Here is a 22,617-nt window from a genome sequence, read left to right on the forward strand (position 1 = left end):
GCCCTCGCCCTGACCCGCGTGCCTTCGTATTGAATCTCACTCGAATGCTTCAAGCGCGCCATCGTCATGAGCGAGAACGCGTGGCGGCGCTAGAGAGCACAGTCGGCTATACATGCGAGGTAGCGATAGGCAGCTGAAGTCTCCGATCACCCGCTCTGTAACGATCCACGGCGTCGGTCGACCTAATTTCGCATGACGACCCCGAACAGCCGGCTACCCAATCTCGTCGACATCGATATGGCCGTTTTCTGCCAAACGGAGCAGAATGGCGAAAGGGAGGCTCTCACCAGGTTGAGGGGATTCGATCCGCCGCAATTTAAAAATATATATATAAAAAAAATTACCGGGCCTGAACTTGCGCTTGCTCGCAACGTACGGGGGGCTCAATTTCCATCATTCGCCTGACTCCTCTCCCAGTGCAATCGCGGTTGCATCGGAAGTCGAATGGAAAGCGAACGGGGGTCGTGGGTGCTGACAATTAGGTGGACAGCGAGTATGATGAGCATTCGGTGGGGACCGTTCAAACGGAAAAGAAGAGAAGCCACGAAACGCAGGCCTACCAACATCTGCATGGTACCAGGCTACCCTGTTGGCAGCCGGAACACATACGGCGCATTACAGTGCAGCATCTCATACGCATCGTTTTTATCCTTCCCTGCCGACTGACTTTCTAGCAGCCGGGCACATTAATAATAGCTCACTATAGTAGCTCTGCACCGCATACCTTTACATTAGAAAATGAATCGTCAAAGAAACCGTAATGCGCTGCGCATTCGAGCGCATCTGAGGCCAAATTCAAAAAGCTTTTCGTTTTTAACTGCGCCTTCATTGGCTGGCCACCTTCCCTAATAATATGTCTACCGTCCGGATTGGCTAGAATTTTCTCTTACGAACAATGTCGGCGTAAGAGCTTTTTGTGATTATGGGGCCTTATTCACAAAAAGATCTCAATGCTATAATTGTTCGTAAGACCAATTTCCAGCCGATCCTGACGCTGGACGTTTATGGCAAGGCGCAAAGGAAAAGCTTTGTGAATTTGTCGTGAATTTGGCCCCTGGATCGATATTTCGATGATCAGTTTATTTAGTGCGTTCGAGCAAGCCACCCACTATTCGCTTCTCTCGTGAACAAATTACCAGAAGCAGCCGTAGGACACGCCGCTGAAGCACATATAGGTGGCGCATATACACTGCGGTTTCACAGCTACAGAACATACTCCGTACCTTCGGTATAGTTTTCATCGCAGTGGTGGAGCACCAATGCCAAAGTTGACCTGGCCGAATGATCGTATCGTAGAGTCGCGAGCAAACGTCTAGGGGCCACAAATGTCGCGATGTTCACAGTCTATAGACATAGAGCCGAAAATGAAGTCGTACAGCACACGTCTGCGTGTTCGACCAACGCAGTGCACTGACAGAATTCCGCGTTGCGCGGCTGTGTCACAAGATATTTTTTTTTCTGATGCCGTGCGCTCTAAACATTTGCCCCCGAGGGTACATCATCTGAAATTTAATACAATTTACTGCACGAGTTCGTTCCGGTGCACAGGAAAGACAGTAGCAGGAATTGAAAGCATACCGCTTTGAAGAATAACAATACGGATGCTACCCGTAGCACCTGTACTGTCTTTCTTTCCTTTTTTTTTTCTAGGTGCCCTGTCTTCAGTTCACGGTGCAACATATTCGTTGCCAATGTAGAAAATCGCAAATGATGCGTCACATTTAAAGATTTACAGTCGTGGATAGTACGTGTTAAAACATCTGCATTGCTTAAGTAACACCTCAGTTTCACCACTCAAGTAACTACAGCAATCTGTCGGAAATGGAAGTTATCGCATCCGTCTCTCACAGTGAAGCTGTTAATGGCTAGGTTCCCCAGGATCGTGTCCGCGTGTAGAAAAACTATCATCAGCAGCATTTTCTGGAGCATCGTCGTCTTCTTCCACAATTGGCTCGTTGGCGCCCCTCGGTTTGCGCTCGTGCCGTTGGATACCGTGCCGAGGCACGCGCAGATCGCGACCGTAGACCGACCGGCGTGCACAATTTCGGCTCCATGTGCGTTGTGGTTTGGTTCCATGTGCGTGGCAGTTTCCCGCCAGTTGTGCCTTAGCACAGGTGCCAAAACGGATGACTAACATGACTGATAGGTCCTGACATCAATAACATCACATGCTCGTCAGTTACGTCACGATTAACGATAACAAAATCACGTGTGTCGCATAGGCGCATCGGATATGCGGGCATGAGCCAGGGACAAGAAAAACAAAGAAGGAAGGAAGGAAGGAAATAAAGAAAGAAGGAAAAAAGGAAATAAAGAAAGAAGGAAGGTAAGAAATAAATCACGTGTGGCTCATACCCGCGTTGGATATGTGGGTATGAGCCGCCGAGAGCAGGAGCGGGAGAGGTCTTAGGATCCTGATGCTGCCGTGCAGTGTGCCGCGGCTGTGAACGCTGTGGCTCACCCGCTAATTTATGACGATGGGGAGGACTTGGCGAAGCAAACGCACTACTTAGCCATCGCGCCGGGTGAAAAGACGCCGGTGTCCTTGCTCTTTGACGAACATGCCGGAGACGCTCAATATAATCAATACTGATAATATATAAATTTACTATACCAATGTTCACTACAGCAGACCCACCATAGCCACAGCTTCGCTGGCTTCCATCTTCACAGTAGTGAAATGGCTCTGAATAGTTTTTTTACATATATTGAAGTTGCGTGTGAAGTCGTACGCGCATGCGCGTGCGCGTTTGTCCGTGTGTACGTGTGCCCGTACGTGCGCGCGGGCGTAACTGAACACTCCTTAGACCCTTCAGAAAGTAGTTTATATAGACCTCATTTTACTTACTTGCTTTTCCCCAGGGGCTGCGCGGAGTTGCAAGTCTTGCACAGAAGTGCTCCGTACAATGCCACTATAGTACCCTTCTAATTATCATCTAATGCTAATTTAGAAACGTGAAAAAAGGAGAATGTAGGGCACCTATTTTCATATGATGTCACAACAGCAGTGATTTCTGCAGTTACTTGCTCAAACGTGCTGTTGGGACATCAATGAGGGCTAAGAAAAACCTTCTTCTTTTTTTATGGTTGTCCGAGTTCCACCGAATCCTTAATGTTTGGAGTCTGTGCGTTGATTTGGATGCACAAGGGTCACAAATGCTACATAGATGGCATGTGGTTGTTAAACAGCACATCTCGTTTAATTTAGCTGCTGTAATTATTATTTTTTTAGATGCAGGCCTAAGAACCGATATTTATGTATACCGTTTGCAGCCGCAAAAGGAAGGCGAGTTTAAAAAAAAAAAAAGAAAGAATGACGTCACTGATTATTCTACACATTTGTTTACCTTTGAGCACATTTGTTCGCAGACAACTGAAATAAAGCAATGTAAGGCAATTTAGGCATTTTTGATTGGTGTTAATGGATGGTGAAGAGAACAAGACGTTATGTCGCTTATATTTGTGCTTCTGAATTTGAAACAAGTACTTGATGTCCCGATATTAACCGCCTTCAGTTATTTTTTATTATAGCACCATTTCTGAAAAGTAATGAAAAATTACTGAAGCTAGTAATATACACAAGATGAGCAGGTAATGAATATCTTTTAACACGACTAGTCAATGACAGTACCTGTTTGTTATATTGAATTGTGACCACAAACGCTACGATTACTGAAACAGTTGATGCTAACAAGCCAGGCCCTTGGTTCTAATAAATGCTTGTGAAGTTACCGGAGCACTCTCTTGTACTTAAATAAAATCTAAAAGAAAAAGTACCAGTATCATCGCTATTGTAATCGACATGTTCATCATGCATCCTCTCAAGATCGCCTGCAAAAGAATGGCGACTGGTTCAAATGATTTGCTCACTGCTAGTATTCAAGTGATGGCTCTAAGCTCATGGTATTTCTTTACCAGAAGCATACAGCTGCAGAAAGATAGGCAGAGACAAGCAATGCACGGTGACCAGCATTCACGCACAAGACGACTGCTAGAATAGTGCACCCGACTCATAAGAGCAGTGTACCGAATGTAACGGCGCTACTTGTGGTTGGCTCGCACGCGTCCAAATACTCTGTCTGTTGCCGCGGCTCGTAGTGCTCGGTCCATGATACATTCGCACTGCGGGAACTGCCGGCACTGAAGTGAAACTCGCGCGTCGTGTTACGGTTCTCTTGTAGACGTGAGCTCGCTCCGCGGCGGCGGGACCTGCTTGGAGAAGGCTGCGAACGCCGGGCAGCCTTGCCCAGACAGACCCCCGACAAAGGACTGGCTCCTCGCCCGGCGTCACTGCCTCCGAGAACAGCTGCTGGCTCACCGCAGCGGGGACCGAGTGCTGGGTCTGCCTGCTAAGCCTGACACGATCTGGCTGCCCGTCAGAAAGAGCCATCTACGAGAGGACGCATCTCTCTTCGACGTCGGCCGATTGCGGCAACAGGCTTTTTGCGCGCTCCGCCATCACTGCCACGACGGCGTCGCCGCCGACCGAGCGTACCGCGAGAGAAAAAAGCTATCCGAACAAGGAGCGCGGAACGAAGATGAGCTCACGTTGTTGCTTCCGAGGAGCCGTCAGTCGCTCGAAGCCGGACGAGCGCCGCTTGGCGACGACCTCGGTCGAGCAGGCCGCAGGTGTCACACCGCGGCTGAGTTGCTGCGCGGCTCGTACGGTGGCCCGTCGCGAGACCAGTGGCCGGTCCGTCGCTGACGACGTCGAGGACTTCGCGGCGAGCCGGAAGTTTCACTGAGGCCTCAGTGGGGGCTAGAGAAAGCCGGGTGCGCGAGCGAAAGGTGCTGCCGAATTCGGAAGTGACGTCGTGGAGGGGCTCCGAGATCGCATGCGCGGACCAGAGCTGCTGCCTCTGCGCCGATCGATGGCGCGCGGCCCGCTGCTCGTCGGCCGCCCATCGCGACCTGGCACTTGGCGCCTGTCAACTGTGTGCTGCGGCCGGCATTGCGAAATCAATGCCGCTCTGGAGTCTCGGTCGCGAGCAGCGCGCGTCCCTCCAAACCATATAGCGCCGGTCGCTAACCACGCGTCGCGTCCACCACCGAGACAGCCACCAGATGCGCCGCCGTCACCAAGCGCGGGGGTCTCTCAAACGCGCCGCGCTCCTCCCGTGGCCGCTGATGTATAAACATGTTTCCGGTTCCCGGCGCCGTTCTAGTGGGGATCCCTTCGGCCGCTCCAGTTAGTCGAGGACACGACGATTGTCCCGCGTTAACTTGACGATTTAATTTTCCAGAGACACCAGGCGTGAAATCAATGCGTAGTCCACAACCTTAAACATACAGTCACCTGTTGAGTCGAATGCGGCGCGTCGGCGGTGTTCGGATCACATATGAGACATGAACAAAAAAGAAGCTCGTTGCTCCGTCTGACTAAAGCAGTCGCCGAAGAAACTTAAGTCTTGGTTAAATATCTGGAAATAACCATGCTAGCAAGTAAACACGGGCCTCGTGAAAAAAAAAAAAAAAAAAAAAAAACTTGACCGCCTGGAGCTTGAAATGTTTGCGCCGGTAAAACTTCAATTTTGACACCAGCGCAGTTTGCTTATTTCCTCTTATGTGTGAGCTTATACGGCTGCAAAAGAAGGAAAGGTTGCCATCTCGTAGCGAATCAGCACTTTTGATTACAGCCAAAACGATGAGAAGTGATTGTGAAGCGTTTCACCATTCCAGTGTTCAGAGGCGGATTTGGAGGTGAGGCTGTGGGTGGCATGACACCTCTCCCTCCACACATACACATACACTAGAGGTGCGCGACCTTGTATCTAGCAGAAATTGAACAACTTTAAGATGGCATTGAGCTATGAAACATCACTGTAGTTTTCTCACAAATGAAACTGTAAGTCTATAGGACACTTGTTTTCGCGGCCGGAAAGCGACAAGCTGTCCAAAATACTGTCGTTTTTCTGCTTCTACGATGGCTTTAGCAATTCGATACAGCTCTTACTTCGATCCAGCAACAAGTGTGAACTTCGCTTTGGACCAGGCATGGCCGCAGGACGGGACGTTTTTATCGAGCTGCCGTGGGAATATAGAGCTGTGCCGTACGGTACCTGGTTACGAGGGGCGTAACGACAGCCGTACCACCCGAATCCCACAAACATACGTCCCGTGGGATAGAAATATATATCTCTCCACGTTCCATGAATGAGTCTCGGCAGGAGGCAAGGTGCGACCAAGGCAAGCTCAATACACCCGTCCTCCTTCCTAATGGGGGCTGCTGGACGCATCGAAGACTATAGCGTCGCATGCTGGCCCATGTACTACACCCACCAGGGCCGGATTAAGAAACGGGGAGCTGATGGCGGTTGCGGATTGGGGGAATCCTCCACGTCTTGTTGAATGGGGCCCCCTTTTCCTCCTACTCTGATGAAGTGAAGTTTGTCTTCCTTTTGCAAAAGGAAGGAGCCGGGGCAAAAGGCTGGCAAGCCTGACGGGGCCGCGGTTCCTCTTTAGTTTGGTACAGTGGAAAAGTGCATAGTACCTGACGTGTAATAATACGCTGCAACAGCAGGTTCATGAAGTGAGCATTGTGTTTATGTCGTACGTTCTACACAGATTCCTTAAGCGATACATATCTTGGAAACAGGAAGCTGCATTACTATATTTAAACAAAATAAATGTTGAAAACCAATAGTCGTAAGAGTCAACACATTAACTGCACCAAGTTTGTAAAAGAGACACCATACTATAAAACACCCCCCCCCCCCCCCAAAAAAAAAAAGAACTGTAAAACTAAGTAACAGGGAAAATCGCAGGATAGCTAAGCTGTTTAACTTTCGTTTATTGCGTTGACATTCTTAGGGTACTTCACGAACTTTCCGGAGGCAATCTATCTATCTGTGTATGTATATTTTGTATGTTCAATTGTATCTACGTTTGTATCTAACCGTTTCCCCACTTACCTGGGTCCCTGGGTAGTCCGTGGTCGAATGGTTAGCGCATCGGGCTGCTGTGGCTCGGCCGTTTAGGAGGTTCCGTGATTGTGCTTCTCGCGTTGTTGCACTAACTGTGCCTCAGGTTGACGATGGCGAAGTGGTAACGTTTGCATTTGTTAGCAGCACCTTCATTTAGTCTTTCGCATTGAAAGGCAAGCAGTCACAGCAGCTGCAACATAGCGCTGGAAACTTGCTATACTCGCCTGGGATTCTTTTGGAAGCAACTACCACTGTAGTGGTAGTTGCCCATCATTTTTGACATAGCCCATCATTTTTGACTGGCTCGAGCACCGTCTATGAATGGTTTTCATGAAGGGAAAGAGGTAGTGCTAGTTTCTGCAGCCCTATGGGAGCACGGCTCAGCGCCTTTGGCATGAGGAATGGTAGGAGAGAAAGATTATAAGGTTGGTATGGTGGAGCTATGGCAAGGAAGGGCAAAGCAGAGCCCCGCGAGGTGGTAGTGGCTGGCTGCGTGTATTGCTGAGCGTTCGTGGATCCGGGGATTACGCTGAGGTCCTGGGGGTGTGGCGTTCTTTCTACAGGAATCTAGCAAGGTTGGTGGAGTCAAAAGGCTCCGAAGGAAGGAAGGAAAGAGTGGAGAAGGAAAGGCAAGGAGGTTAACCAGTTCAGCACAACCGGTTTGCTACCCTACACATGGGAGCGGGATGAGGGGGAATGAAAGATGGGGAGGAGAGAGAGAGAGAGAGAGAGCACACAGCACAGCACACACATCGTCAGTCACAGTCCGTCACTCTTGCGTGGTGCCTGACATCACTGTCACAGCCGCTTGTTCAAGCCCGTTGCTTTTAAAAACCGAAGTAGTCCCTTCGTCGCCTTCAGCTGCGATGTCTTCTGTCGACGACATGTGAAAATCACTTCAGGCTCCGATAGTCGGTGTAGGGCTAGTAAGGGTGGTCTGGGGAGGAGTAGGTCTTCTTCGCAGCTTGCAGCGAGCCCAAGGCGCTGATATTGCTACTCCACTGTTGAGCGCTGTGTGGCGAGGGCAGGGCAGGAGAGTAGGAGGTGGCCAATCGTTCTCCGCGGAGGTTGCAGGATGGAGAGGTTGCTCGGCCTTGGCTGGGCGGCCGTTTTGACACACCCAATGCGGAGAATGAGGGTTCTGTCGTGGCTGGTCTGACCTTTCTCCGGTAGAGGCGTTTGCGGTCTTCAAGCTGCAAGCCTGTGGTATGGGGATGCAATGTGATGCTGCGGTGGCGGAGGCTTTCAGTCGGGCATCACCGGAGATTCCCCTCTGCCCTCGCTTACTTCTCTCTCACTGATCCGGAAAGTGACCCGCCGTTCGGGTGGCGCTTGCTTTCTCAGACTCGGACCTCGAGCGTCTGGAAATCCGACTCGGAGGACCGGATTGACTACCCGAATTTACCATAAGTGACGATTGACGCCAGACGCCCTATAGGCGCGTATAGGTGACGTCCGGACTCTCTGTAAAAGCGAGGCTCGCTCTTTTTCGCTTCAGAGCGCCCTGGGGGCTGCGTAGAGTATCCATGGCACTCTACAGGACCATTGACCGCCAAAACGTCTCGCCCCAAAAAGCTTCTCACTGCGGCCGAGTTCGATGAATGCAAACGTAAGTGCGCCGAGGTCGCTCGTCGTCGTTATGCGGCTCAGACGCCTGAGGCCTGCGCTGCCCTACTGGAACGAAAACGGACTGCCGAATGTGGACGCTACAGATGAATGCAATCAATGAAACCAGTGAACCAATGTACATTGATTAATTTATTGTCCTAGTAGTACATACGTACCATAATATAACATAGTGTACATAATCATCTCTAACACTTCAATGAAATAAAACATTTCATCTTCAACAACCGCTGTGTCACCACCGCTGCACATACCACCAGTTCGCAGACACATTACGATTGCGTTCGCCTTTTCGCTTCACAAAATTAACACGATTAGTGAGAACCTTTCTTCTAACCAAACAACAATGTTTCGCATCATGTTGCACTCAACTGGGGTTGCGGCTGCCGGAAAATTTCCTTCTTCATTTCTGACTCTACATTAAAATAGAGTTTCACCGATCCAAGATGAGGCCCCACTTTCTCTAAAACGCTATAACAGTAATCATGCGACGCTCGTAATAAGGCAGTAATCGTGAATTCCTCTTCGTGTCATCGTGAAACTTGTCCGCCGTTACAAGGACACGAACTTGAACCCAAAGCAAGATGGCAATAAAGCAACTCTGCACACGGATTGGCTCATGTTCGTCGCCACGCGTTGGACACTTCCGGCGGCGACTTTCGCCCGACGAAAATACATCTGGCCAGGCGAGATCGGCGGCCGGCGTCTACTTTTCGGACACCGGCCGAAGTTCGTCGTTTGGACGCCGATAGTTCGCTCCGGGTACTGCAGGTTTTAAACTTGAACGGTCGTTGATAGCCGCCGACCCACACGCTTATTTGTGCCCCAATGTCGCCGATCAATAATCGTTAATTTGTACACCAGTCGAACTAATGGTTCAAAGTGTTTGCGGCACTCTAAAAAGATGTGTGGTGCGTCCTCATTTGCTTTGAAACATACACAGCGAGGATTTTCGCCACGTTTAAAGAGATATCGAAACTGTTCTGTGCAGGTGGGGGCCACTCGAAAAGGTGAAGAAGTTTTCCTAGACGTCTTTTAAAGGCCCTATCGATATATGAAATGCAATAAGCGTATCAACGTGATAAAGCACCACCTGCATAATTCACAAAACTTTTCATAGCTGAAAGTTGCTTGCGCCATTGGCCGGCCAGTAGTAGTAGTAGTAGTAGTAGTAGTAGTAGTAGTAGTAGTAGTAGTAGTAGTAGTAGTAGTAGTAGTAGTAACAACTTAATTTATCCTTTTTTAAAGGAAAAGGGGCAACGTAGCAGAAGGGGGGGGGGGGGGGGGGGGGGCTCTACTCGAGATAGTTCTCCGCTACCCACTCAGCCCACCCCAGGATGGCCTCCTGAACGTCGGGCCTGAAGCTGCGCAAGGCAGCCCCCCACTGCTCCTCACTAGTAATTAAATTATTAAGGGGAGGGGGTAATGAGTGTTGAGGGCATCCCCAAATTATGTGGTCGAGATTGGCTTTGGCCGCTGAGCAGAAGCGGCAGGCCGGGGAAGGGTAGAGAGAAGGGTCAACTTGTTTCCCTCCGTCTAACTTCGCATTTTATTTGGCTCCTATCATGCAAAATAAAATGAAAAAAAAAACTAGAATACGTCGCGTGGGGACTTTTTATAGTTAGTAGAGCACCGCGTGCGCTGGCCGAGCTACAGCGCGGCACGCGCCATTATCATAAAGTATACAATGTGCAGCTCTCATTGGTGAAATGAGACAGGCAGCCACAGATACAGAGAAAGCGCAGCATCGTCGAACGGTGTTTCGTGGCCGTCTTTAACAATAGGTATCGAGAGCGAAGTTATCGAATGTGCTCGAGAAAAAAGAATCCGGATGCACGTGGCCTTTTGTTCAAGGAGCGAGCGATTACCCTTCCGACTACAAAAGAAGGGTGTTTGCATAACTCGCGATCTGCGCATGGCGCAGACCCTTTCTATAGCTGCCGTTAAAGGTCAACAACCATTAATAGTAAATTAAAGAAACACCATTTCGTTAGAGGAGCTACGAACCGCCTCAAAAAAAAAAACATATTCAAGATAGCCACGTGGTTTACAAAAAAAAATTTAAATATGCGATCACCTCGTCAAGCAAGAGGCATCATTGTTCTTTCTTTCTTTCTCTCTGCCTTTCTTTTAAACATGCAGCACAATGGCATGTCTTTATTTATACCCGCCGTGGTTGCTTAGTGGCTTTGGCATTGCGTTGCCAAGCACGAGGTCGCGCGATCGAATCCCGGCCGCGGCGGCCGCATTTCGATGGGGGCGAAATGCAAAAACGCCCATGTACCGTGCATTGGGCGTACGTTGAAAAAAAAACAGTTGGTCAAAATTAGTACGGAGACAGTCACCACAGCGTGCCTCATGATCCGATAGTGGTTTTGGCACGTAAAGCCCCATCATTAAGTTTTTTAACTCTGTATTTATTTATTTATTTATTATCTATCTATCTATCTATCTATCTATCTATCTATCTATCTATCTATCTATCTATCTTTGCGGGGGCGGGGAATGTTTCTTTGGTCAACGCTAGTGTATAATTTATTTTAACTTTGAGCTAAGCAAAAACTTAGAATCGTTATTCGCGAATGGCAATAACAATAAAAGAGAAGGGTACAGAATTCGGTCTTGGTCATACGACATATTGCAGGTAAAGCGCAAAAAGCAAGGACAGAAGGGGGGTAGACAACATGCGCTAAAAATAGCGCATGTGGTGTACCATTCTTTATTTGTGTTTCTTTATACACAAATTTTGTGTATATTTATACAAGTACCTGAAGCACCACAAGGTCATTATTGTAGGAGGAACATTGTAGAGAAAGAATGAACATGTGCAATAAATGAGCTGGTTCCATATCACAAAGCATACAGCAAAACACAGAAGCAACATTAAAAACGCCAGTCGCGACAGGAGGTTAGCAGGCGCATTTACGTCACCGAAACAGGAAAGAGTGGTTTATCGCACGAACCGCAACGATTCGCGCTTGCGGCAGGTTTGACAATAGAAACAACTGAAACTCGGAGCATGTTTTACATTGAACAATGCTCTTAGAAAGCCTATTCCAGTGCGTAGAAGTATGCGGGGAAAATGAATTGCGGTAGGCATCAGCACGAGAGCTCATTTCAAGAATCCTAAACTCGTGATCACATGGCATAGAGATGAAACGGGGCGGGAAAATGTACAAGTTCGTGTTTATTCTTGTGAAATCAGAGTAAACTCGGGAAAAAAAGTTCGAATTTCGCTGCTAAACGGCGTTCTGCTAGTGTTTTCCAGCCAAGGTTTTCCTTATTTAATGTAATACTGCTGCGGAAGTTATAATTACCAGAAACAAGCCTGGTAGCGCGGTTTTGGATGCGTTCAAGTTTACTTATAAGATAAGATGTTCGAAGGTCCCAAGCCGCGCGAGCATACTCGAGTATTGAGTGAAACGTCTACATTGTAAAGCTGCTGTTTGAGATTTTTGGGGCTTTATGAAAATTAAGTCTGATGAGGTTAAGTATTCTAGATGAATTTAAGGTCAGATATTCAATATGTCTATTCGGTGTCAAATTTTCCGAAATGTAGGCTCCTAGCTACTTGTAATGTTGAACCCGTTCAAGAAGCAAGTACGTCCAATTTGTAAACTTACCGGGAGACGTTTACGGGTAAATGATCCGAGTTGACATTTATCATTGTTCAGAGACATGCGCCACTTCGTGCACCAAGCATGAATATTGTTCAAATGGCCATGTAGGCTGCTGACATCATGATCATGTACATTCCTGTGAATGAGGCAGTCATCTGCATATAATCGCACTTTGCCCTGAAGACCTTGTACCATATCATTTATATAGACTGAAAATAACAAACGCCCCAAAACAGACCCCTGGGTCACACCAGAAGTTACAGTGACACTAGTTTACTAACTCCACTGATCAAAACATGCTGCCTTCGCCCAGACAGGTAATTTCTAATCCAATCGACTATTGCAGGATGAATGCGGGGAAACGTTAACTGCAAGTCATACAAGTCATGACGAACGGCATCTCTGGCCTTCCTGAAACCCAAAAATATGCAGTCTGCTTGTAATATCAAGTCGAAAGAGTAAAAAAGGTCATGGCAGGCCTGAATCCATGCTGATTATTTAAAAAAAGACTATTGCTTTAAAGGTGTTTAATCACAGCACTGTAAATAATGTGCTTAATTTTTTGCAGCATACGCATGTAAGAGATATGGGCTCTAATTCTGTAGCGTATTTTTGGGACTACTTTTATTAATTGGTACGACATCTTCCATTGTGCTGGTATTGAACTGCTGTGTAATAATTTATTAAACAAAACGTCTAATAAGCTATTTCTTGAGAGCAAGCTCAGAGTACCTGGGACGGGATACCTCAGCACCTCCAGCAGATTTGTTGTAAATGCGTAAGCCTTTCTATGCCTGCCCAACGAGGAATCCCGTCCGTCCGTCACGTAAGACGATCGCTTTCAAAATAGGGCCCGGAGCAGCGAGCGAATTGTCCTTCGTGCCGCCTCCCGCTTCAACGCGAACTAAGCGGCCAGAACACGGCGCACACGAAGCTATCAGCACTCGGCGTGCTCTGTCCCCATCGCAGATCGCTTTCAAGATAAGGCCCGCGCGGCCACGCCATACGCAGCCGCCGCCGTAGTACGGTTGATCTCGGTTGATAATGATTCGCATCGAGAGGAGGCAGCGTGATTGAGCACGTCTAGGTACGAAGTTTACCAAAGGTGGCCACTGTTCAATTACGTCACGTACTGTAGCACACATCGGCCAGTGCTCATCTTCCACGAAGAAGTGGCACCATCCAAGCGCACCATCATCCAATTAGAAGATGAAGAAACTCAACAAGAACCCAACAAGGGACAGTGTGCATAATAAATGTTGTATAGGTATATTTGCTTCATTTAAAAAAATATCTCTCGTCATTTCATTCCACGTCCTGCACCTCTGGGAGTTATAGTAGTGAGCATAGCTCCTACTCGCCTCTTCTTCGTCGTCCCATGCTGGTCTCAGTTGACATTTCGGTGCTGCAACCACGCTTCTCCGTTTCACGATTTTTTCGCGGTGTCTCGCGAAATTATTCCAAGCACAGCAGCATAAGACAACAAAACAGAAGGTGATTAGCAGCAAATGCTTACGCATCATTTAGATAACTCCCACAGGAGATTCTGTGTGTAATATATTTTTTATTAGCAAGCAGCTTGAGAACACCGTTATACGTGACAGTAACCATGGGCACATTCTCGTAAGCTGCTTCTTGCATTTCAGGCAATGTGCTAGTGCATGTGGGAGAAAAGACGGACTTAAAGTAGGAATTAAAAGAGCAAGACCTCTCGCAATCGTCAAACGCTGTCCTCTCATCGACTAATAAATTAGGGACTGTGGTCATGTATTTGCTGGTAATGTTAACAAATTTACAGAATTTTTCAGGGGTTTTTTTTTTTTAGTCTTGTAATCACGTGAAGAGATGTAATGTTGTTTATTTACTTTGATTTCTTGACTAATTATGGAGCCTATATGTGGCGCATTTCTTTGAATTAACACTGCTTGTTACCTTTTTATTAATATGTACCATACAGAAGGCGTTTCTTGTTAATTAGTGCTAGAATTTCCTGATTTACCCATGGTTTATCATTCCGGCTTTTACTTGTTAAGAGTTTTGAAGGGATGCATTGTTCTATTAAAGGTCATTTATTAATCTATAAAAGCAGTCCACGCTTCATCTATATCCAGGGACTAGGTAACTTCACAAAAGTCTCGATACAAAAGAGAAATAAGGACGCGTAGTCACCTGGGTCGTAAAAAAAAACAGCTTTCTATGATGTTTGCGTGCTCATCTGACTGAAGTGTTAGTGCAAGTGGCAACAACGTAGTCATGGTCACTCATACCGGGGATGACTGCTATATTTTGGATCAACGACGGAGAGTTAGCGAAAAATAAATCCAAAGTGCTAGCAGAAGAACGGTTTTCGTCTTGTGTTCTCGCACACGGTTCGGGTCAGGTCGTTAGTTGTAATAAACTCTGGAAACGATCAAGATAGGGAAGCCGAGTCTGAGAACAGAGGTTTTACATTTTTCCAGTGAACGGCAGGCATATTATTGTCTCCGCCTAGAATATAGTCACAAGTTAGGGTAGGTAAAGAAAAAACTTGACAGCTCGTTAAATGATTCCGGATTAGTGGAGTTAGGAAGCAGGTAAAAGAATCCAATAGCGTAGCAACTGGTATTTTCAAGTCTAACCTTGCACCAAACAGATTCAGAATAACGTAAAGTAATTGACAGTTCACTACTCCCAAGACTACCATTAATGAAAATAAAATGTCCATTTTTGTCACATCGGTAAACATCGTAACCAGTCGGAAAGGCTTCGATATTGGCAATAGATTCATGCAGCCATGACTCAGTCCGATTACTACGTACGGTTGAACAAAGGAAAGCAATGCAGCCATATCGTCTACTTTATTTTTCAAGCTTCGGCAGTTAATTAACAATATATTAGGAGAAAGGTCACGAGAAGAGGTACATTTTGCACTCGCACGCAAGATTTTTGGTTTCGAAGGACGCTTGTCATGTTTATTTCTGTCACACATTACTTTCTCCGCTATCATAGACACAGGTTTTCTTATCCATATGCAGTTTATCTAAACGCAGTTTAAATTGTAGGTTCATGGCTTGAGCATAATAAATCAGTTTGGAGCGTGCTTTCCTGGTAGTAGGATTGAAATCCTCGCGAACTTATTCCTTATTCTTTAAATTTGATCGCAATGACAAAAGTTGTTCTTTAACTTTAGAAATACATGGCGATAATCGGCCGGCTCTTACGCTCACAAAACTTCCCCAGTCTATGAGCACCTTTAATGTCTTCAGTTGTGACAGTCTGATCAAGATCAGTTTCGAAAAACGCGACAGAATTTTCTATGTAATTTCTACGTGACCTGTTCTTCGTATCCTCGAGAGACGCTTTTAACGTCTACCAGTCTGCGCCGATTGTACGAAGAGCCTTCTTTGACTGAAAGTAAATGACTTTGGAATACGGTGACTGTGCTCCATAATTCATTCTGTCATTGTTTATTGCGATTCACTTGCAGATGAATAAATGACCTTGTTTGTTCATTTGTTGCATCTCTAGAACCCGTTTTCTTTCTCTTACGGGGCCCGCACCATAGAAAGGCGACCCAAGTTTCCATGCTCAGAATTATAATTATTACCTGCCTAAAAACAAACTAGTAACAAATAATCAATTAACAAAGTAGCTTAATAAGGTAGCAATTAACAAAATAACAAGGTAGTCAGGCTGCTATGCCAAAAACTTGAAGATGTCCCAAGGAGAAAAGGCTGAAAGCATTTTTTTTAAATAACTATTCAAAATCCCTGATGCCTGTTTGAGTCTGTTAGCTCAAGCAAAAAAAAAAAAATAGCATAGATGTAATAGCAAAAGCGCTTACAATTCATGAGCTTTGAACCGAGCTTTCTTAAGAAAGGTTCGAAGGTTCGAACTTTTGTCGCAACGTTTAAGTTCACAAGCATATTTGACGATAACGTCATTAACTTGGTTCCCGAAATCACTTTTGGCTGCAGGCGAGAAATGGTGGGAAGGAAAGCAGTGCTGGTTAATACGGATTAGTGTTGCCATTGTAGCGGAGACTGCACAAGGTGTCGGGGATTTTTCGGCTCAATTAGAGGGCAAATTGCGCTTTTAGCGGATAGCGGACTTTCCGGCAGATTTATAATAATAACTGGCAGACAGTGGCGGCGAACTTACATATTTCTATTAGATATTTAGCAGCCTTTGAACGATTTTCAACGGATAACGCAATACTTGGCAGTAAGTGAATGGCCCCGAGTGAATGTTTAGCTGACTAAAATTTAGAGGCAATAGATACATTAGTATACAGGTGCGCGAAGTCATCAAAACTTTCCTCAGAGGACTCTTTGAAGGCGATATCGGAATGCAGCTCACGTCAGCACCAATCGTGTAACGAAATGCTTAAAGGTTCGTGGTTATGAAACCGGTAAATGGGCCGATTTTATGTCGCCAAGCACGCAATGAGGAAAGCGTGAGTGTGATAAACGCTCCCTGGCCAACCGTCCCCATTGAATTTCGCGGTAATCGGGGCGCACTATACCAGGGCGCCACAGCACCGAATACGAAGGTTTTTTGCGGTCTCTAAAACAGGTTACTGAGCGGGCGCGATCTACAAACACGAAAGGCGAAGGTCCGGAGCGAGGACCGGGCAAGCATTGTATGCCTACACTACCATATAAGCATGACCTTTTTGCGCCCAGATATAGCGTTCAGTTTGTGACATCGTCAGAGAACCATTGGTTTCCTATAGTTGTTTACATTTTATATAAACTAGGTATGTACGTCTAACTTTTCCCATAAGGAGCATATAGAATTTTTTAATTCATAATTCACAACATTTCCTTTCATTGCGATAGCAATTATATGGACACTTCAACCGAATTTCTGCCGTTGTCGTCGCCGTCGCCGTGAGGTTCCGTATAAAGTCCAACGGCGATTAAATCGTTGCCGCGCGCCGTATGCGCGAGCGAAAGCGCGCGGGGGACGCGCGCTATCACGGAGAGCGAACGCACGCGGAAAGCAAACGCGACCGTCGCGCGAAAGGCCGTGGGGGTATGGGAGGGAGGGAAGCGGGGCGACGCTGTGCTCCGGCACCAAAGGCGTATCTTGCAACCGGGCGCAAGGGGAACTTGCCACTCAATCTCCCACGCGAAAGCAAGAAAGCGGGAAGGCAGCGCGGGAGGGAGGAGGGGGGCAGCTTCTACTCTGCCAACAACTGCGCTCGTACTTTGCCCGCGGCTGTGGCGGTCGCCCGCACCGTCTGTTAACTCCACACGGCTCTAACCTTTGTATGCGCCGTGCGTTCGCCGCTCAGTTTCCGTTGGAGCGATAGACCGTACGAACCTTCGCCCGCTGCGGCGGCTGCGCTTGCTGCCAACGTTTTGACAGTCGTTGTCTGCGGTCATTCAGTGTGATCTATTCATGTTTGCTTGTGCGCGCCGACACCACGGTTGTTAATTCAGTTAGTAAGCGAATGTGTCCATGTTTATGCAGCTGATAAAACTACTATCCCTACTCCGAATAGCTCTCTACTAATTTGCTATCGCAACTGATGCTTCGCCTTTCGGGCGAAACTGCCACATTTTTTTAGATTTTACATAATAAAAAAATGTCTCATATTTCACATGTGACAATGAGGACAATTGGCTCTCCGCTATCAAGAGCCCCGATGCCGGGGCGCAACTATGGGCTTCCAGTCAGGCCATGCGGCGGTCAGGCATGGCCTGACTGTCCCAACGTGAGTGCGGCCCGCTGCGCGCTGAGTCGCGTACCTCAGGACTTTCATTAAAGTTTTACATCCATCCATCCATCATATTTCACATAAGGAGTGTATACAACGTTAAATTTCATAATGCACATTATTGTTTTTCTGGAGATACTACATAAACAAAGTATTCTTTGTTTATGTAAAAACCCCGCACCTCCAACACTTATAAGGAACCGCTTTATTCCAGCCGCGCTCGTGCTGCCACACGAAGATGAAGCTTTGTAGCCGATGGTGATAAATACAGATCAGGAAGATGTACAATGGTCGATGATATGTACAAATGATGAAGATGAAAGTCAGGCATGCGTTGCGCTCACACTAAGTCTAACATTTCACCTATGGAGCTTGTACAGTGTTAAATTTAGGAATGCACAATTCCCACAATTCAGGAACAAAGCGGCTCCCTATATACCACTCACTATATGCATAAATCCTCCTTTTCAAACGTTAAGAACCGGAATAGTAATCGGTTGTTTTGCCAATTCGTCCCTGGATGCAGCGGTGGCGCACTTACGTTATATAGCATTGACCATGCAGTCGGCGTGCTGTATGATAACGATCACGAAATACCGTAAAGTATATTGATTACTCGATCCTTAACCGTGGAAAGGTACACCTCTTCTAAATGTACAGGTGACACAGCGAGTTCTGAAATGGGCATCATCATGCTGCACACGAAAGCCACCATGTCGTTATCATTCAGCACCTAAAGCGCCAGCGTAGCCCTCATATCTGATCATCAATTGTTTGCGTAACTGGTCGTGCATAGATTCTAGGAACAAGGGTGCACGTATGCCTGCGCTCCAATCATTGGCCGCAATATACCGACAGATAACGTGCCTCGGTTCAGTGACTGTGATGACAGTTCAAACAATCACATCCGTTCGGCGAAAAGAAATAAACGTAAAAAGTCACCCTTTGCGCCCCACCCTTTTTTTTTCTCCGGAATCTCTGGAATTTCCTGGTGCCTCGGCTCCCTTTTTTGTGGCCATGGACGCGGAGCCTTCCAGAGGCCCTCCTGGCCAGAGGTCATCACGGCCGTCCTTCACGAGGAAGAGAGGAAGCATTGCCACCGAGGACACTGAGCTGTACTCCGTGTCGGGTGATGACTCATCGGATGATAGCTTCATCTCTGTCCGCAGAAAGAAGGCCAAAAGGAGTATTGTCAGTGCGAATGCTTCAACGCAAGCGAGCACGGCGACACTGAAGTCAAGGCCTGAATGCTGACCTCACGCCATCGTGTTCGTGCCGGAGGAATCCTCAAGCAACCTCCGATTGCTGAACAGGCAAGAACTATCTGTTTTCTTGGAAGGGGTCGTACCGAATGAAATTAAGGACATTCGGATTAATACGCGCAAGAATGTCCTCGCAATCGATGTTTCCAACGGGAGTGCGCTCGAAAAACTACAGCAAATCTCGGAGCTAGGACGCATCAAAGTGGGTTCCTATATCCCGATGGACGATGCATCTACAGCAGGTGTAATCTATGACATTGATGTCACCATTCCCAACGCGGACTTGCCTGTCCTCGTCAAACCCGCAAGTGACGGTGTTCTCAACACGCATGTGAGCCGCCTCGAAACTTCGCGCTGCGTCAAACTGATTTTCAAAGGAGATTGCATACCATCGCATGTCAAAGTCGGTCACTTCCGACACCCTGTTCGGTCATTATTACAAAAGCTTCTTCAATGAGATCAGTGCTTTTGGCTTGGACATGTCAAGGGGGTCTGTCCAAACTCGTTACTGTGTCCCCGGTGTGCTGAACCTCACGCGGAGGACACTTGCCGGGCTACTGTCCTAACGTGCAGCAACTGTAATGGTTGTCATGCTGCCTCGTCTATGGACTTCCCTCGCATCAAGAAAGAGGTCGCACTTCTCAAGCAAATGGTTCGGGACAATTCGTCCCACAGGGAGGCTGCTGAAACGATCCGGCGTCGGCGTCACCGAACCTCCTCAAAAAAGGCAGAGAAACGAAAGGAGAGTGGCCCTTCCATTGTAGCACCCAGATTCTCCAGTCAGGCCACAAAGGGGTTGAACAACACAAGAAAGTCAGCTGAAAGGCATCTTTCTCAAGAAAAATGGCCTGCGCTTCCGAGCCAGCAACTTCCCAAAGAACCACAGATTGTCAAGCCCGGTCAGGAGCGTCCTCCTGCCGCTGATGGCATGCCCAAAGCAGATCGTCAAGTTGTCTCAATATTGCGTCCCATCATAGATGTCATTCGAGTGATCTTGTCGAACCTTGGAACCGCGCCTGCTAGAAGTGCACTGAAAGTACTGGACGTCTTAAGCCCAGTGCTTGAATCTCTAGAATAGAGACATGGCCAACCATCACCCATCTTTTCGAGAAGTCAAGGCAGCGTCAATCATCTGGTGGAACGCAAGAGGACTAAATTCACACCTTTCAGACTTCCGTCAGTATATATATATATATATATATATATATATATATATATATATACTAATTTGTTCCCAATCATTGTCATATGTGAGCCTAATTGTGTCAAAACCAGTCAGATTATAGGGATACGAAGCTGTTATGTCTACAACAACTGGTGCATGCAGCAAAGTGATCGTTTTTATTCGTCGAGAACTCACCTATGTTCGCCAGCCGATTCCGCCTCACAAAGCCAATCAATATGTTTGCCTAACAATTAAAAAAGGCAAACTCATGTTTACACTTGTAGGCGTTTATATATCGCCTTCAAGTAATTTTGATTCCAGAAGATTAACGAACATCTTGTCGATGTGTCCTGCTCTATATGTCATCATCGGATATATTACGTAAAACGGCACAAGGCGGGACTATTTACACTGTATTTACAGTATGAGAGAGACACAGTAGCCAAGATGGTGGACAGCCACCAGCACCAGAGAGAACCGTCTTCTTCGTAGTCTGCCCCAGGATGAATGTCTCTCTCGTAGCATTACCCCCGGCGGTGCAAGCGCCGTCCCGGCGCACTTCACACATTGTCGTTAGGAGGAAGGCGGTAGGCTTTCAGTCTGCTAACGTGAACTATGTCACTGGGAGCGATCGCCGGCGGTAAAGTCGGAGAGACGGGAACAATCTCGTAGGTGACGTCCGTGACCTGGCGGACGATTCGGTAAGGACCCGTGTATCGAGATAGCAACTTTTCGGATAAGCCAACACGGCGGAATGGACACCACAGGAGAACTAAGGCACCGGGTGAGAAGCGAACGTCGCGATGCCGGCTGTCATAGAGGCGCTTCTGGGTCGCTTGCGAGGCCAACAGCCTAGAGCGGGCGATCTGACGAGCGTGATCGGCACGAGCGATGGCATCACGTGCATATTCGCTAGGCGGCACGGCAGCAGCCGGTAGTAGGGTGTCCATCGGTAACGTTGATTCACGGCCAAAGAGCATATAAAAGGGTGAATAACCGGCGGTATCGTGACGCGAGGAATTGTACGCGAAAGTCACGTAAGGTAACGCCAGGTCCCAGTCACGGTGGTCAGATGAAACATACATTGAGAGCATGTCCGTGAGGGTGCGATTTAGTCTCTCGGTGAGGCCATTTGTTTGGGGATGGTAGGCAGTGGTCAACTTGTGCTGCGTTGAGGAGGAGCGCAAGAGATCGTCGATTACTCGTGATAAAAATGCGCGGCCTCGATCTGTGAGCAATTGGCTAGGGGCGCCATGGTGCAGAATAACATCGTGGAGCAAGAAATCGGCAACGTCAGTAGCAGTGCTGGTGGGGAGCGCTCGAGTGATTGCATACCTGGTCGCATAATCGATAGCAACGGCGACCCACTTGTTGCCGGATCGTGACTCAGGAAAAGGACCGAGAAGGTCCAAACCAACCCGGAAGAATGGTTCGGTCGGGATGGAGAGCGGCTGAAGCAGTCCAGCCGAGGGTGCGGCAGGACGTTTCCGACGTTGGCATTTGTCGCAGGAGGTCACGTAACGTCGAACAGACCGGGCGAGACCGCGCCAAAAGAAGCGGCGCCGGACACGGTCGTACGTGCGGGACACACCAAGGTGACCAGCAGTTGGTTCGTCGTGAAGCTCACGCAGTACCGTTGAACGCAGCTGTTTAGGCACAACGAGAAGCAGCTCAGGGCCATCTGATTGGACGTTACGACGGTAAAGTGTGCCATTCACGAGGGCGAACATGCGCAGTGAGGCGTCGTTAGGCGCGGATTCCAGCCGATCAATGAGCGATCGCAAAGCATCATCACGGCGTTGTTCGTCACCAATCTGGAGAAACTGAGACATAGACATAACGCAGGGGTTAGGTTCGATGTCCGGTCCCTCTGGTTGGTCAACAGGGTAGCGGGACAAGCAGTCCGCGTCCAAATGGAGGCGGCCAGACTTGTAGGTAACTGAGTAAGAGTACTCCTGAAGGCGCAGCGCCCAACGACCAAGTCGTCCAGTAGGGTCCTTCAGTGAAGAAAGCTAACAGAGAGCGTGATGATCGGTGACAACACGGAAAGGGCGGCCATACAAGTAAGGACGGAATTTCGAAACCGCCCAGACAAGGGCAAGACATTCCCGTTCCGTAATAGAGTAATTGCGTTCAGATTTCGATAGGAGACGACTTGCGTACGCAATAACACGGTCAACGCCTTGTTGGTTTTGGACCAAAACTGCACCGATGCCGTGACCACTAGCATCTGTGCGCACTTCCGTGGGAGCAGCTGGGTCAAAATGGGCAAGAATAGGTGGTGTCGTTAGGGCGGCGATGAGCTCAGAGAAGGCGT

The 22,617-nt window shown here is 47.8% G+C and overlaps 1 protein-coding gene across 1 annotated transcript in view; it reads right to left on the reverse strand.

The window, feature by feature from the left end:
• Positions 1-4,672, reverse strand: part of LOC119433056 (probable G-protein coupled receptor CG31760) — a 154,001-nt gene extending 149,329 nt beyond the window's left edge. Inside the window, exon 1 of the mRNA XM_037700206.2 lies at positions 4,549-4,672. The gene's annotated coding sequence lies outside the window, so the exon portion shown is untranslated. The remainder of the gene's footprint in view (positions 1-4,548) is intronic.
• Positions 4,673-22,617: the final 17,945 nt, after the last annotated feature.

The sequence above is a fragment of the Dermacentor silvarum genome, chromosome 1 (assembly GCF_013339745.2).
Source record: "Dermacentor silvarum isolate Dsil-2018 chromosome 1, BIME_Dsil_1.4, whole genome shotgun sequence".
Classification (NCBI taxonomy): Eukaryota; Metazoa; Arthropoda; class Arachnida; order Ixodida; family Ixodidae; genus Dermacentor; species Dermacentor silvarum.